Raw genomic sequence first — 13,648 nt, 5'->3', positions numbered from 1 at the left:
TCTCCTCCTCCCATCAGGTAGCCACGATAGTTTCCATAAACAGAAGCTAAGAGCAATCATTTCCCATAATTCAATTCGCAGTGCATAATGATTTGTACATAAATTTTCTTTCATTTATATTCACATTTGGTAGAGAATGCTGACCTTCCAATTAAAATATAAAATTTGAAACAGACAATGCAAATCAAGTGGTTTCTTTCAAGTGCTATTATGCCTCTCTAAAAACTAATAAAATTATTTCTCTTAAGAGTAATACAATTAAGCAGTTGGACTTACTGTCACAAACATGCTGCCATCATGTCAGAAAGCACAGAGACTTTTTTAGAAATATTTGTCTACCTTGGAAAAAAGCTCCAAGATCATTGAGTTCAACCATTAATGTGAAAAGTAAGACAATAACAGACAGTTAACACAATAATTTTATTTTTAAAAATATTATATATTGATGCCTCATTTAGATTATAATGGAATAGAGCATAGTACAATGAATTTAATGATGAAAAATAGAAAGAAGGTATTTTTGCATATATATTCCAAGTCATCAAATAAAAATCTTTGGCTATTCTGCTTTACCTTCATATTTTGTTTCAAAACACAAAAATAATATGTACATTTACAGGGTTTTTTTCAGACAAATATGTCAATAATGCAATTTGCTACTTATAAAAAATCATGAAAATATAATACAATTTCAACAGCTTTTGTAATTCAAAGTGGTTTGACATTGTGAATATTAGTTTTTTCACTGGAAAAAACTGAATTTTATTGCATACTTAGATGCTTTGGAACATAGACAAACACTAAATGACAAAAAATGTATATGTGGACCACTTAGCTCTCACACACATTCTACTTTCACTTCTATCAGGACACGTTCTCACTAAGAGGAGCTGGTATGTTGTGTGACTGACTATGAAAATAAGCATAAAAATTTTATACCATGCATATTATTCCCCAACTTGTTTGCCAGTTTCTGCTAACATTGCATTTACTTAAAATATTATCCAATTTATATGATGGTGAGTAGCAGTCTTTCTAGCAGTATAAGTCTAACACCATTCTTATTAGTCTGATTCATATCTGTGCATTCTCTGCCATACAGTCCATCTCGTTTTTATTTTGCTTGACCTTTATCTATCTCTTTATAATAAACCAATTGGTAATCTTTTGGGAGAGAAATGAATAGGTATAAAAACCTGCCATAATCTGGTAATAAATAACTAAATCAAATTTGGTGTCTTAGAGCTGAATATTTACAGAGAGCTTAACTAGATTGAAACCACAATACTTACCTGGTTTCATTTCTAATTTAGTAGTTAAAATTACTAATTCATGTTTTACAGGTTAAAAAAAATTCTCCCTATAATAAGATGAAGATATAATTATTAAGTAATATAAAGAAAAAGTGATAGCTAATAAGCATTTATTCTAATGGTCTTTCATCATGTTAGTGTGAGACTATTTACACCTATGCCCTATTTTCACCTATCTTCTCTGCTGTCTTTGTTAGGAGTCCTAAACTGGCCCCAGGAAGAATCAGAGTAAAAGTAAGAAAAAAAATAACATACAATATGAATTTTCTTTTTTAGAACATTCTAATATTAAACAGCTCTTTCTTTTAAGAACACTTTTACATATGCATATTGAGTAGGGATTTCTTGAGTAGGGGTTTGGGGTTTCCATTTTGGGAGGTTTCTTACCCCCATGAGGTAGAACAGTCTGTCCTGGTTTTGGCCGGGATAGTTAATCTTTTCCTAGTATCTGGTGCAGTGCTGTGTTTAAGATTCTGGATGACATCAATGCTGATAACACACTGATGTTTTAGTTGTGGCTGAGCAGTGTTTAGTCTAAGGCAAAGACTTTCCAACTCCTCAGCTGAAGGACACACAGCCAGAATAGCGGACCCAAACTGAAGGGAGGGATACAGTTCTTTCTCTCTGCTCACCACCACTCCAGGGAAAGGCTAAGGCTAGCTACTCATCTCCTGAGGTCAAGAAGGGAACTAAGAATATCCCATCAGACTGTGAGCAACAAGCTGCTTCAGGCACCAGTACAAATCTCCTGTGAGATCATGGCTTGGCTTGGAAGGGACCTTAAGGATCCTCTCATTCCAGCTCCCCTCACTTTACACAGGAAAGCCCTGGTAGAGTATAAAACTCTGAGTAATGCACTGAGCTGTCCTTTCATTCAAAAGTACCTGAGATCAAAGGCCAGCCTTCTCCAAAACACAGCAATAATCAGTTCATCAGTTTGGGAAGATATTGCAGCTGATATAAATCTGCTCAGTGATTATGACTTCAAAGGACACAGGCATTTTGACACCACAAAGATCACACCCACACTTCCTCATAAACTGGCGACTCTCAGATCTCACAGACATCATATGGTAACAATTAAAAAACATTTACTGACTGGAGTCTTGGAGAAGAGTAGAATATTTTTGTCATTAAAAGAAGACTCCAGCACAGTTTGGCTTCCTTAGCATCCACTACTTAACATTTCAAGATGCTAGAGTATTTCTTTAAAAAAAAATGCCTATCAAAAAAAAATTGCCTTAATCTTTTAAGTTGGTAATTAGTTCACGTCATACCTTTCACATCCTAGGATGAATAATTTACATTTTAAAATATTTTATATGTCTCTTTCTTTGTCCTACTCAAACATGCATACCCCATGTCATTTACAGTAACTGTCTGACTCTGGCTGCTTGGGACTGAATTTTAAATGGTCACATCAGCAACTACCTTCAGACAAACAGAGGGGGAGTGTAAGTATAACGGTGCTTGCAAAAAATTAAAACAGATCTGGTGGTTTCAGAGTAATCTGCAAAAATACTTAAAAACATGCATTTAAAAGAAAAAATTACTTGAACAAAATTCAACAGGGAAACAAAAAAAAAAAACCAAAAAATGCTTCTTTTCTGGAAACTGTAGTTGAGTGATTGAAAAAGGCTCACAAAATTACTCAGTCTTGAATTGCTACACATGTGACCTGGCTTTGGTGGCGGTGGTTACAGGAATTGAACTTCAAACCCAGAATAAAAAAAGAGCACAGAGCTGAACAGCAAATAATATGGGACAGAGGCAGGCAGACCTCACTTAGTTTAAAATTCTATTATTTTTAGCTGTCAGCTGCTTGAGGTGAGTCAAAGGGAATTTTCCCCTTTTCAATGAAACTTTCATATCTCTTTCACAATTTTCTGACTACTAGGTCAGAAGAGCTCAAGTCCCACGATTTTTCTGTCTGTTTGTTTGGGGTTTTGTGGGTTTTGTTGTTGTTGTTGCTGTTGTTTTGTTTTGTATTAATTTATTTTCAAAATTTCCAAATTACTGACAAGTACCCTGCTAGAGGATATTCTGGCCATCAGAAATTATCCAGGGCCTCACAGGCACACCCCCAGCATGGGAGAAGTACAACCCCAGGGAGGAAGGCAGAAGGGAAGGGTTTGGTTTGAGCACAAAGAGAGAACAGCTCTTGCAGCAAACCAGATTATCATCACAGCATTTGGTCACTTCGTATGCCGACTGAGTCAATACAAGCACTCAAATTCACAAAGTAAAGGGGTTTCCCATCTGTGTGAGCATCCCCCAGATTTTCCCTCCCAGTTCCCAGCATTTCAGGCACTTTCAAACTGCTTCTGGCTAGAAGTGACTGGGTGCGGCTCCCTCCAGAGTTTATTCATGCCATTTCCGAATATAGCCAGAGGGGACATGAGAGTGACACGGGATGTACTTTCCACTTCTTTCCTTCTCTGCTAGCACTGGAAAATGGCCTGTATAATGTAATAAGTATTTTCTGCCTATAATTTCCATCTTGTTATGCTTTGCAGAAACTGGATGAGCTGCTTATGCAGAGCTCCTTGCCAGTTTCTGGACCAAAACCAGTGTTCTGCTCTTTCATTTCTGCTATTTTTCTTTCTTATTTTTTAATGACTGTCATTTATTTTACTGCCTTTTGCAGTCTTGCAATTCCTCCAAGCTTCTAATTCCTACAGAACTTTCTTGCAAGTCCTGGAATCCTAATTTAAACCGAAGCCTTCATTTAAATTTAAACATGCATCTCTGTTACTCATCACTTCAGTTCCAAATTGCCTCCAGCTAAACAAACACATACAGAGAACACAAAATTACCCTCACTCTGAGTGGTACAGGACTATACCATGAGGATAGAACATTCTTCCTAATGTTGCCCCTGTCTCCTAACAAGTTACCATAATCCATGGTCGCTAAAGCTCTTAGCTGTGATGCTGTTCCATGATGCTGGTCCTCTTGTTCTCTGCTCTCTAACTGGTCAAAATGGTCCTGAGGTCCTCTCTTGGACTGCCAGCTGCTGATAGTCCAATATTCTCTTAATCATGCTCCACATCAAGGAACATACTTGTTTAAAAACAAATTCAGATGTGGAAGGAAGATGAAGATGTGGATTTTCCATTCATAGTAGTTTGGAGGTCAAGTTTCATGTTCAGTAAACCAGGTACCATTTTCCTTGTTACAGTTGTTCTTGAATTTGACCTAGGATACATCCCCTTCATTGTTTCTCAACCTTTGCTTTTACTGTTGTAAATGGGAGACAAGACATTTGAGGGTTTTGGGTTAGGGAACCGCAAAGCTTTTTATAAACTGCATCTGATTAGAGAAAAAAGGAGGGAACTAAAACCCAGTTAAGTGAAGAGTTAGAAGAGTTATGTTAAGCATATGGTCATTGTTCAAAATTATTAGGCACTTTCAATATCCAGCAGAAAAAAAAATATTCTGCCATCAAACCAGCCAAGACAGACTCTTACAGCACTAAACCCTCACAGATATCAATGTGTGGCTTTCTTTAAGCTACAGCAGACTCTGCCCTATTTCACAAAATACTTTTTCTTTAAAAAGGAGATATTTGTCCACTTTGGAGTTTAAAGTGCTGAGATATACTGCATCTGGCAAGTTTTTGCTGGTAAATTCCAGTCCAAAAATATCAAATTACTTCATTAGTAACACAAGTCTGAGGGAAAATTGTGTTTTTCCCAAAAAGCTGTAAAAAAAAATATGCTGCAGTTTCCACTACCAGTGACACTGCTTAGCCTAAACTGTCTTGAATTTTGTTGTGTCTTTGCCATTAATATTGCAGAACTACTTTATCTCCTAGACAACTCTGTTGAAAGAGCTTCTCACCCTGTTTCAAATATGGTTTGGAGTAGAAAGTAACCTGTTCATACATTAATTGTTTCCAGTTGTTTGAACTTCCCTATGTATCAGCTCTTACCTGCAAAACCTGGATTACTTCTTAAAAAAATCTCTCTAGAAATATGGGAATTTTATTCGTTTTTCTGTTAAATGAATTATATTAAAAATATTCTTATTTTATCTCCAGTTGAGCTTTTGTTTTCTCACCTGCCACTTGAAGTGATTGAACTATATTGAACAAAAAAAAAAAAAAAAATATATACATACACACACACATACATATGCGTGTATATATATACACACATATATATACCATTCTGAAAGGGCAAGAAAGAAATCTGCCTCTCTTCTGGTGCTAGCATCATCATAAACAACAAACCCATTTTATTTTCTGATGTAATTGGTTGTTGCTCTCTTTGCAAAACAGTTTCTGTCAGGGGCTGATTTTGTTGTACTGTTTTAAATCAGAGTAACTCGTATGTTTAAATAACCAGTGTATTCCCTCACTGAATCTCTCAAAATAAGCACATTTGAAAAAAGAAATCATTTTTGTAAAATTAAGAAAACATCCAGAGTAGCCCACAGTATTGATGTTCACTTTATGAAAACCACTTTAAACATTTTTGTATTCAGTCATAATTTGTTTGTCCTGCAGCCAATTCAATTTGCCTGGAACATAAGTTCTTCTGATTTTATTTTTGGTCTTTAACATACTCTGCATCAATCTTCTTAAAACACCACGAAAACAAACAAAACCCCCCAGTTCCATACCAGAAAAGCACAACAAAAGTAATCTAGAGAGAATACTCCTCTTACCTAAACAGATTGAACACTTTCTTGAATTTCATGTTGTGTTATAAGTTTGAGTTCTAGCAATACATATATTCTAGGTTATTTGCCCAGTAGATTAAACAACCATGAATATTGAGTGATTCAACCTCACAGCACTCCAGTGCTGGCTAGGAGTGACTTGCATGTTAACTGATCCTGGAGCTTTAGGACACCCCAGAAAATTGTGTCTAACTGAGCTTGCTAAAATAACCTAATAAATGAAATTTTTCTACATACTTAAATTACTGAGACTTCTTCAAAGTGATTAAAGCTCTTCATGGGTCACAGATGAATTTACTAAGGCTCTGGAGAGAAATACTGGGAGGTGCATGAGGCCCTTCCAGAGGGTCATGACTAGACCACCATCCCCAAGGAGGTTAGAATAAGACTGGAAAAAAAATTGTAACTGTATTGCAATTGGAATCTCTCTCTTGTAGATTATCTCTTCTGAAACAAGTATTTTAAAGCCTGAGGAAAAAGAGAAAGGATAGCTATGCTGTCCCCAAACTCCCTCACATTTACAAATTCCTGCAGAGATACCTCTGTCTCCTCTCTATTTCTGCTTTTAGGTATCATTCTTTCAAATTATGCTTCATGAGAAGTTATCACTGAAGTGTGTAATGCTACTAAACATATAATATTACCTCTAAAAAAACAATAGCAGCAATCTATCACATCTTAGCTAATTTCACTGGTCTTGTACAACGAGTCCCAGGCTCAGCATTAAGTAAATTGCCCAAAAACACTCTTGCAAACATGTAATGCATATAAGTAACTCTTCTGTAAATTGTCTGGGAACATACTGCAGAACAACTCTCAAGATGAGAACTAGAGCTGAAATATTTTCCCATGTACCCTCTAGCTGGGTGACATTCCTCTCTCTTGTTCAAGGTTTACCCCCAGCACAACCAAACAGACACAGTCCTTTGTACCCATGTTTGTTTGTGCTTCCCCTCCTGTTGATACTTATGAGAGCTGTTTCTGATACCCTTGAAGCATCATCCCAATTCTGGCAGCAGTTTCTGTGTGTTCAGGTTCCAAGAGGAATGGAAAGAACATAAGCTGTCTCCAAATTGAAGGAATCAATTTTCATTTCTAAAATCAGATGGGCTTTCATTTATTTCCTATTGACTCCATGGAGGGATAATAATAGTGTTGCTGCTTTCAGTGAAAAAGCCCATTACTGAGGACAATGCACTCAGTCAAAAAAGATGCCAGATCTCACCCTTCACTCCCCAATTTACAAGCTGGGCTTTTTCCAGAATCTGTTTTCTACCTGGCCAGCTCAGTAAGAGCCCCGGGGTATAAGGAGGATGTGAATATTTTGGGACATCAGTACAACAAGCAGAGAGGAAATGAGAGACTGAGCACAAGCCTCCAGCGGCAGCTCCCCACAGGAGCCAGCTGCTCCCGTCCCGCCAGCCCAAAGCATCACCATATGTTTGGCTGCCACCCATGCAGCCAACAGCCTTGGCTGGAGGCATCAAATCCATTTGGATTCCTCTTGCTAGTGGTGATGGACACCCAGCCTTTTCAGGCCTCAGCCAAGCTGTAAACAGACTGTGCTGGCACCACTGGGCTCATTGAACCAGCTCTGCAGTGACAGAATCTAGCCCTGTTCTCATCAGCCTCAGACAAATCGTACCTTGGAGGCAACAGAGCCCAGAAAAGATTTACCAGTCTCCATTCCCAACTCCAGCACAGCACCTGGCTTCAGAGCATTTAGCCAGAAAACCATGTTCCATGTCCAAACAGGCTCAGTACCTTCAGGGAGGTACTTAAACTGCAGAGCACAGTTGGCCTGGTCCTTTCTCTGCTCTTCCTTTTTCCTTGGAAATCTAGGATAAAGCAGAATAGCAATTGAAGAACACTATTTGTTTGATCATTCAGTTTTAAAATAAGTTGTTTGAACACCAACAGTGCCTTTTGGAGGTTCTTGTAGAGTTTCAGGGAAATGCTGTCTATTCTCATTCTTTTACAACATGCTAATTAAAGTTGGTACTGATGATACATGGTTTGCCATTCTACTGCAGCTTTATTTTCAATTATGCACTACCACTAAAACCTTATTCTAAACAGCAGTCTTTACGAAGTTTTTAGTCATGGCAATGATACCAAAGATGGACTGTAAGTAGATGAAATAACAGCATTCAAAAACCTACACTTTTTTTTATTTTGCCATAATATCTAACTTTTAGCCTTTTAACAAAGCCGAGACTTATGAGGAACGACTAAGGGAGCTGGGGTTGTTTAGCCTGGAGAAAAGGAAACTCAGAGGTGACCTTATTGCTCTCTACAACTCCCTGAAAGGTGCCTGTAGTCAGGTGGGGTTGGTCTCTTTCACCAGGCAGCAACTGAGGACACGGTCTCAAGCTGCGTCAAGGGAGACATAGGTTGGATATTAGGAAAAAATTTTTCATGGAAAGAGTCATAAAGTTCTGGAATGATCTGCCCGGGGAGGTGGTGGAGTCACCATCCCTGGATGTGTTTAAAAAAAGACTGGATAAGGCACTCGATGCCATGGCTTAGTTGAGGACTGCACTGGACTTGATGATCATTAAGGTCTCTTCCAACTTAGACATTCTGTGAATTCTATGACTATTTTCTCTTTTAGTACCTATGTTTCAATCTAAAAAACCCACTATATTTACTTGCAAAATAGTAGTCTGTTCCACATACAGATTCTTATTTTACATTTGAATTTATATACTTCTCAGAGATTATGCCATTAAGAACTCCATAGCAGGCAGTCCTTCACAAGAACATTTTTTTTTTCTGATTTTCAATTGCATAAAGTTTTCATGGATACCAGTGGTTATGCTTCATATTTAAACTTAGTTTCATTTTAGTGTAATTGCAAAATAATCCTGTTGGCTGTTTGCTGACACATTATATACATGCTTTCTTGTGTCTAAAACCAGCAGTTTAAGACTGCAGTTAATGACACCTGCACACCTTTTCCAGAAAGTAGTTTCACTGTGATATGAAGCAATGAGGTAATTTAATATATGCAAAAGTGCAGAACTATACAAGCCAGAAGCTGTCTCTCTGCACAGTTAACTTGAACTGCTGCATATTCTCAGAGAGTGTTTTGTTGTAGACTTTCATAAACAATGTTGAAGAAATCTGTCTTGAGTAATACGGGGCATCAAAATGGGCTACTTCTGTCCACCCACAATGGAAGGAAGCCACTGAGTCTTCAGTCTACAGATGTTTTCAGTGATAAATCTCTGCTATTTCCCATATGAAGTTATGTACTCCAACATGTGCTGCTCTAAGTGCTACAGAAGTGAGACAAGAACCATCAGAGATACCTGAATTTTGGCTGCCCTTCAACAAACACATCTACATTTGGGATTTTGTTTCACAGGTTTTTAGGATCATAAGGCATAATTGGAATGGCATGACTTGGTTCCTTAAACCAGTGCAAACCCCATTCACATTTTGCACCACTTAAACCCTAGATGCCCAAATTATATCCTCTTTCTAACAGTACTTAAAAGCTTAAATTACAGGACTTTTCACAGTCAAATCAGACACAACCACAAAAAAAAAATCCAAACATGAGGATGTATAAGGATTGTAATATCAGTCTCTAATATTTTGAAAAGATTATAAATAAATCATTTCACCACAAACATTTTTCCAGCCTGGATACAAATCAGCATGCCCTTTCTAGTTAGGTGACCTAATTAGTGCAAGAATTTAAGAAAGCCAGATGGGTCAAAACAAGCCCAAGTGATCTCAAGCCTGCCAAGTTGCTAAGCTTATGCTTCAGTTATATTTGAATTAAAAAATGTCCCTCATTCTTTGCCAGAGGTGCACTAAGCTGCTCTGGTTGCTTGTCACCATTTTTATACAAGCCAACCACATCACCTACCAGCTTGCAAATATTGCGGATAATGGGCATTACTTGAAGCAATGCCCATTACAGGCCTGATTAAAAAGAAAATTCAAAATTTTTAACCTATTTCTCTTTTTTTTTCTTCTTGCACAGTGCTATAGTAATTTGAATGTGGATTTTTTTCCACATATCTCTCACACACAGGGAGCACCTTCAGCTCAGTAGACCAGAAGACCCCTACAATTACCCTTTTTCCCGGGCAAAAGCTTCTCTTACTACCCCAGCCAGGAATAAACAGAAAGAATCTTTGCATATAAAATTATTACCAGGCTCATACATGCTTCCATGTCACCTATATTTCATGGCAATACACCTTCACACATGTCACAAATGTATTTTATGTGTAGACAGAGAAACCATTTTATTTCAAGATCAGCTGAAGCCTGTGAAAAGGAGACACAAACCCAATCTTCTCTCATCTAGACTTTGCTTATTTTCCTTGTCTTAGCTGTTCTAGCTGCACATAATAGTAACTGGAGACTCTGAATTCTCCTGAGATCTAAATACAATCATTGCTGAAATCTTACCTTATAAAAGGCAAGACAAGTTATTATAACCCATGTACCACATACGAGAGCCTTTTCTTTTCCATACACTGCAGAAAGAATACTTCCTTTTCAAGGCATAATTCCTGCTGCTAAGCACACTCCTGGAAAAGCTGGCAGCCCGTGGCCTGGACAGGAGCACTCTTTGCTGGGTTAGGAACTGGCTGGATGGCCTGGCCAGAGAGTGGTGGTGAACGGTGCTGCAACCAGCTGGGGCCAGTCACCAGTGGTGTCCGTCAGGGCTCTGTGCTGGGGTGTCTTTCTGTTAAATTCTGTTAAGTCTCGGTTTGGTTTCAGTTATGTCAGGTTTATATTAAAGGTATAGTATATATATTTATCTACCATAAAGGGATCTCCTTTGGATGCATAAGGGCATCCGGGTTGCTTTGTTCCCCACTGCTACAACTGAACATGAGCAGTCAGAACTCCAGCAGTGTGCCCAGGTGGCCAAGAAGGTCAATGGCATCCTGGCTGGTATCAGGAATAGTGTTATCAGGAATAGTGGTATCAGCAGGACCAGGGAAGTATGGTACTCATTGCAGTTGACAAGGTGGTGTTAGGTCATAGGTCAGACTTGATGATCTCAAAGCAATTTTCCAACCTAGCTAATTCTAGGATCATCTGATTATGTGGTGTCTGCTTAAATGTCCATGATGACCTTAGGACACTCAGTTGCTATGGAGGACACGAACCTTGCCAAGCAGGTAAAATTGTAATTCAAAATACTATTTTGCATTGAATAACTGTCTTGGGGATGGTTTGTGTCCCACAGCCATTTTTTGTGCCCAGAATTGTCACTGTAACTGCCACCACCACCCCACACACATTTGCTCCCCTCGCCTCCTGTCCCATGGCTCGGTAATATTGCGATGCGTAAAGGGTGGCCCAGGACCCTAGGGGTGTTGGAGGCCAGGGACTGCTCTTTTTCTGGTGGGGTGATAGACACAGCTGCCATACGTGACCTGGGGTCCTGCTGCCCTATGGTTTATTTTTTTCTTTTTTTTATCTTCTCCTTTAGGCACTGTCAGGGCCTGCCAGGCTGCTTCTCTGCCCCTCTGCCCTCGGGAGCCCAGAGCCGGTGCGTGCTGTGCCAAGGCCCGGGAGCTGGCAGCGCTCCGTGCCAGCCATTCCCTCTGCGCGGCAGCCCAGCCTTGGGACCAGCTCCTGTGGCTCCCTGTGCAAAGGAGTGAACCCTGCCCGGCCCTCGCTGTTTGCTGCCACTGCTTCGGGGTCTTTGCTACACTTTAACCCAACACGCAGCTCCTGCCATCACTTCGGTGTTAGTGCTTCACTTTGGTTCGCCACTGCTGGGCCAGCCCACTGTTCTGAGGCTACTGCTACAGCGCTGGAGTGGCACTGAGACTGGCTGCTCCCTGTGAGTTTACCAAAGGGAGCCGCCTCCTCTCTTTCTTTTTGCGCCGCCACGGCCGTGTGAGGGAGAGGCGGCCGAGCCCGCGCCACAGCGCCCCCTGCAGGCGCGGGGGAATCATCGCACCCGCCCTGCCCGGCCGGGAGCCACCAGCGCCCCTGCTGGCCGTGAGCGGAACTGCAGCGGAGGGGAAAGTGCCCGAGGGCCGAGAGAGGCTGCGGGGGGGTTTGGGCTGCGGCTCTGCCCTGCCCTGCCCCGCGGGGGGGTTTGGGCTGCGGCTCTGCCCTGCCCTGCCCCGCGGGGGGGTTTGGGCTGCAGCTCTGCCCTGCCCGGTGGTGGGGTTTGGGCTGCGGCTCTGCCCTGCCCTGCCCTGCTCTGCTCCGCCCTGCCCCACCCCATCCCGCTCTGTCCCGCTCTGCTCTGATCCGCTCCGCTGCTGCTGCTGCCTGGGATCCGTGTCTGCCTTGTGAGATCTTCTCTAGTAAAGAACCGTTATTTCTTTTTCCCTATCTTCATCTGAAATGCCCATAACTTCAAAATTATAATAATTTAGAGGGATGCGGGTCGTATTTTCCATTCCAGGAAGGTCCCCGCCTTCCTGGGCAGACAATAGTCTCTTAAACCAGGACAATAATTTAATACAAAAAAAAAAAATATTCAGGGTTATCACTGTCTGTATTTGCTGTGAAAACTCTGTGGACTCTATGTGCAGAGAGCTCTCCTAGACCACAGGAGACAGCACTGGCTTCCCAGTCCCTTTGCCCACCATTGCTATTTATTTTTCACCACAAAATCATTCAGTGCTTTAGTGAGATGAAGCTTATTGGCATCCAAACCATAGAGAGAATGAACGACAACAAAAAAAAAAAATTAAGGAACTATGTGGATGAAACAAAGTAGAGCTAGGCTTCCTCTCACACTAATTTTTACAGCAATTGAAGGCTAAATGCACACAACAACATATGTACCTTTTAAATTGTAGGATCTATAGTACTCACATGCTTTCTGTGCAATACATGGGAAAAACTTTGTGTTTGACAGCAGATGTCAGACCTGAACAAACCACTGAGAAAAGCAGATTGTGGCAGTATGGATTAAACCTCAAGTCGATGGGAAAGCTCACCCTCCACTGCCATCTCCGAGAGGCCTGGATTTTATGACTTGAATTAAATGCCAACATTTAAAAAAAATATTTTTACCTAGAGTTTTATTTTTCTTGAATAAAATCCCACCATTATCTCTGCTATCTTCAGGACAAGAGCATAGAACAATTCTTACTAAATGCAAGTATATGAAATTACAGTGTATACTTTTGTCTTTCTCTGAGGTATGAGACAGCCCAGCTTCAAATCCCTTTGTGTTCACAGGAAGCTTCAAATTCTTGTCAAAATTTCAATCTCTCCTAGCCACTACCCTACCACACAATTTCAAATTTTCCCATTGAAGCTGCTGCCTTTATTTAATGCTTAAAACACATATTTTTGGCCACGGAGATCAAAAAACAAAACAAATGAGAGTTGAGGAGTGACAGGCTGAAAGGGTAGAAAATTGCTTTCCAATGTCTGGCACAGCATGCATCCCTCCTTTTCCTGTTCCTGCATTTCCTCTGGAGTCCAGTCTTGCATGTGGGTTCAGAGGAAAACTTTCAGAGCACAGGGCTGGGCAATAGATTGCAAAGTCATGCAATGAAACTGGATGCCTGATGAAGCTTTAAATACTTCTGTGAGCCACAAAACTGTTTGCACGGTCATTTCTCACTGTGTTTCCCATACTGATCCTTGGGCAAGGGGTTGGAGAATCTGTGCACTGGTCAGATTCCAGCTTAATTGTT

Source organism: Fringilla coelebs, assembly GCF_963513975.1.
Source record: "Fringilla coelebs genome assembly, chromosome: 4".
NCBI lineage: Eukaryota > Metazoa > Chordata > Aves > Passeriformes > Fringillidae > Fringilla > Fringilla coelebs.
This window is presented reverse-complemented; position numbering follows the sequence as displayed.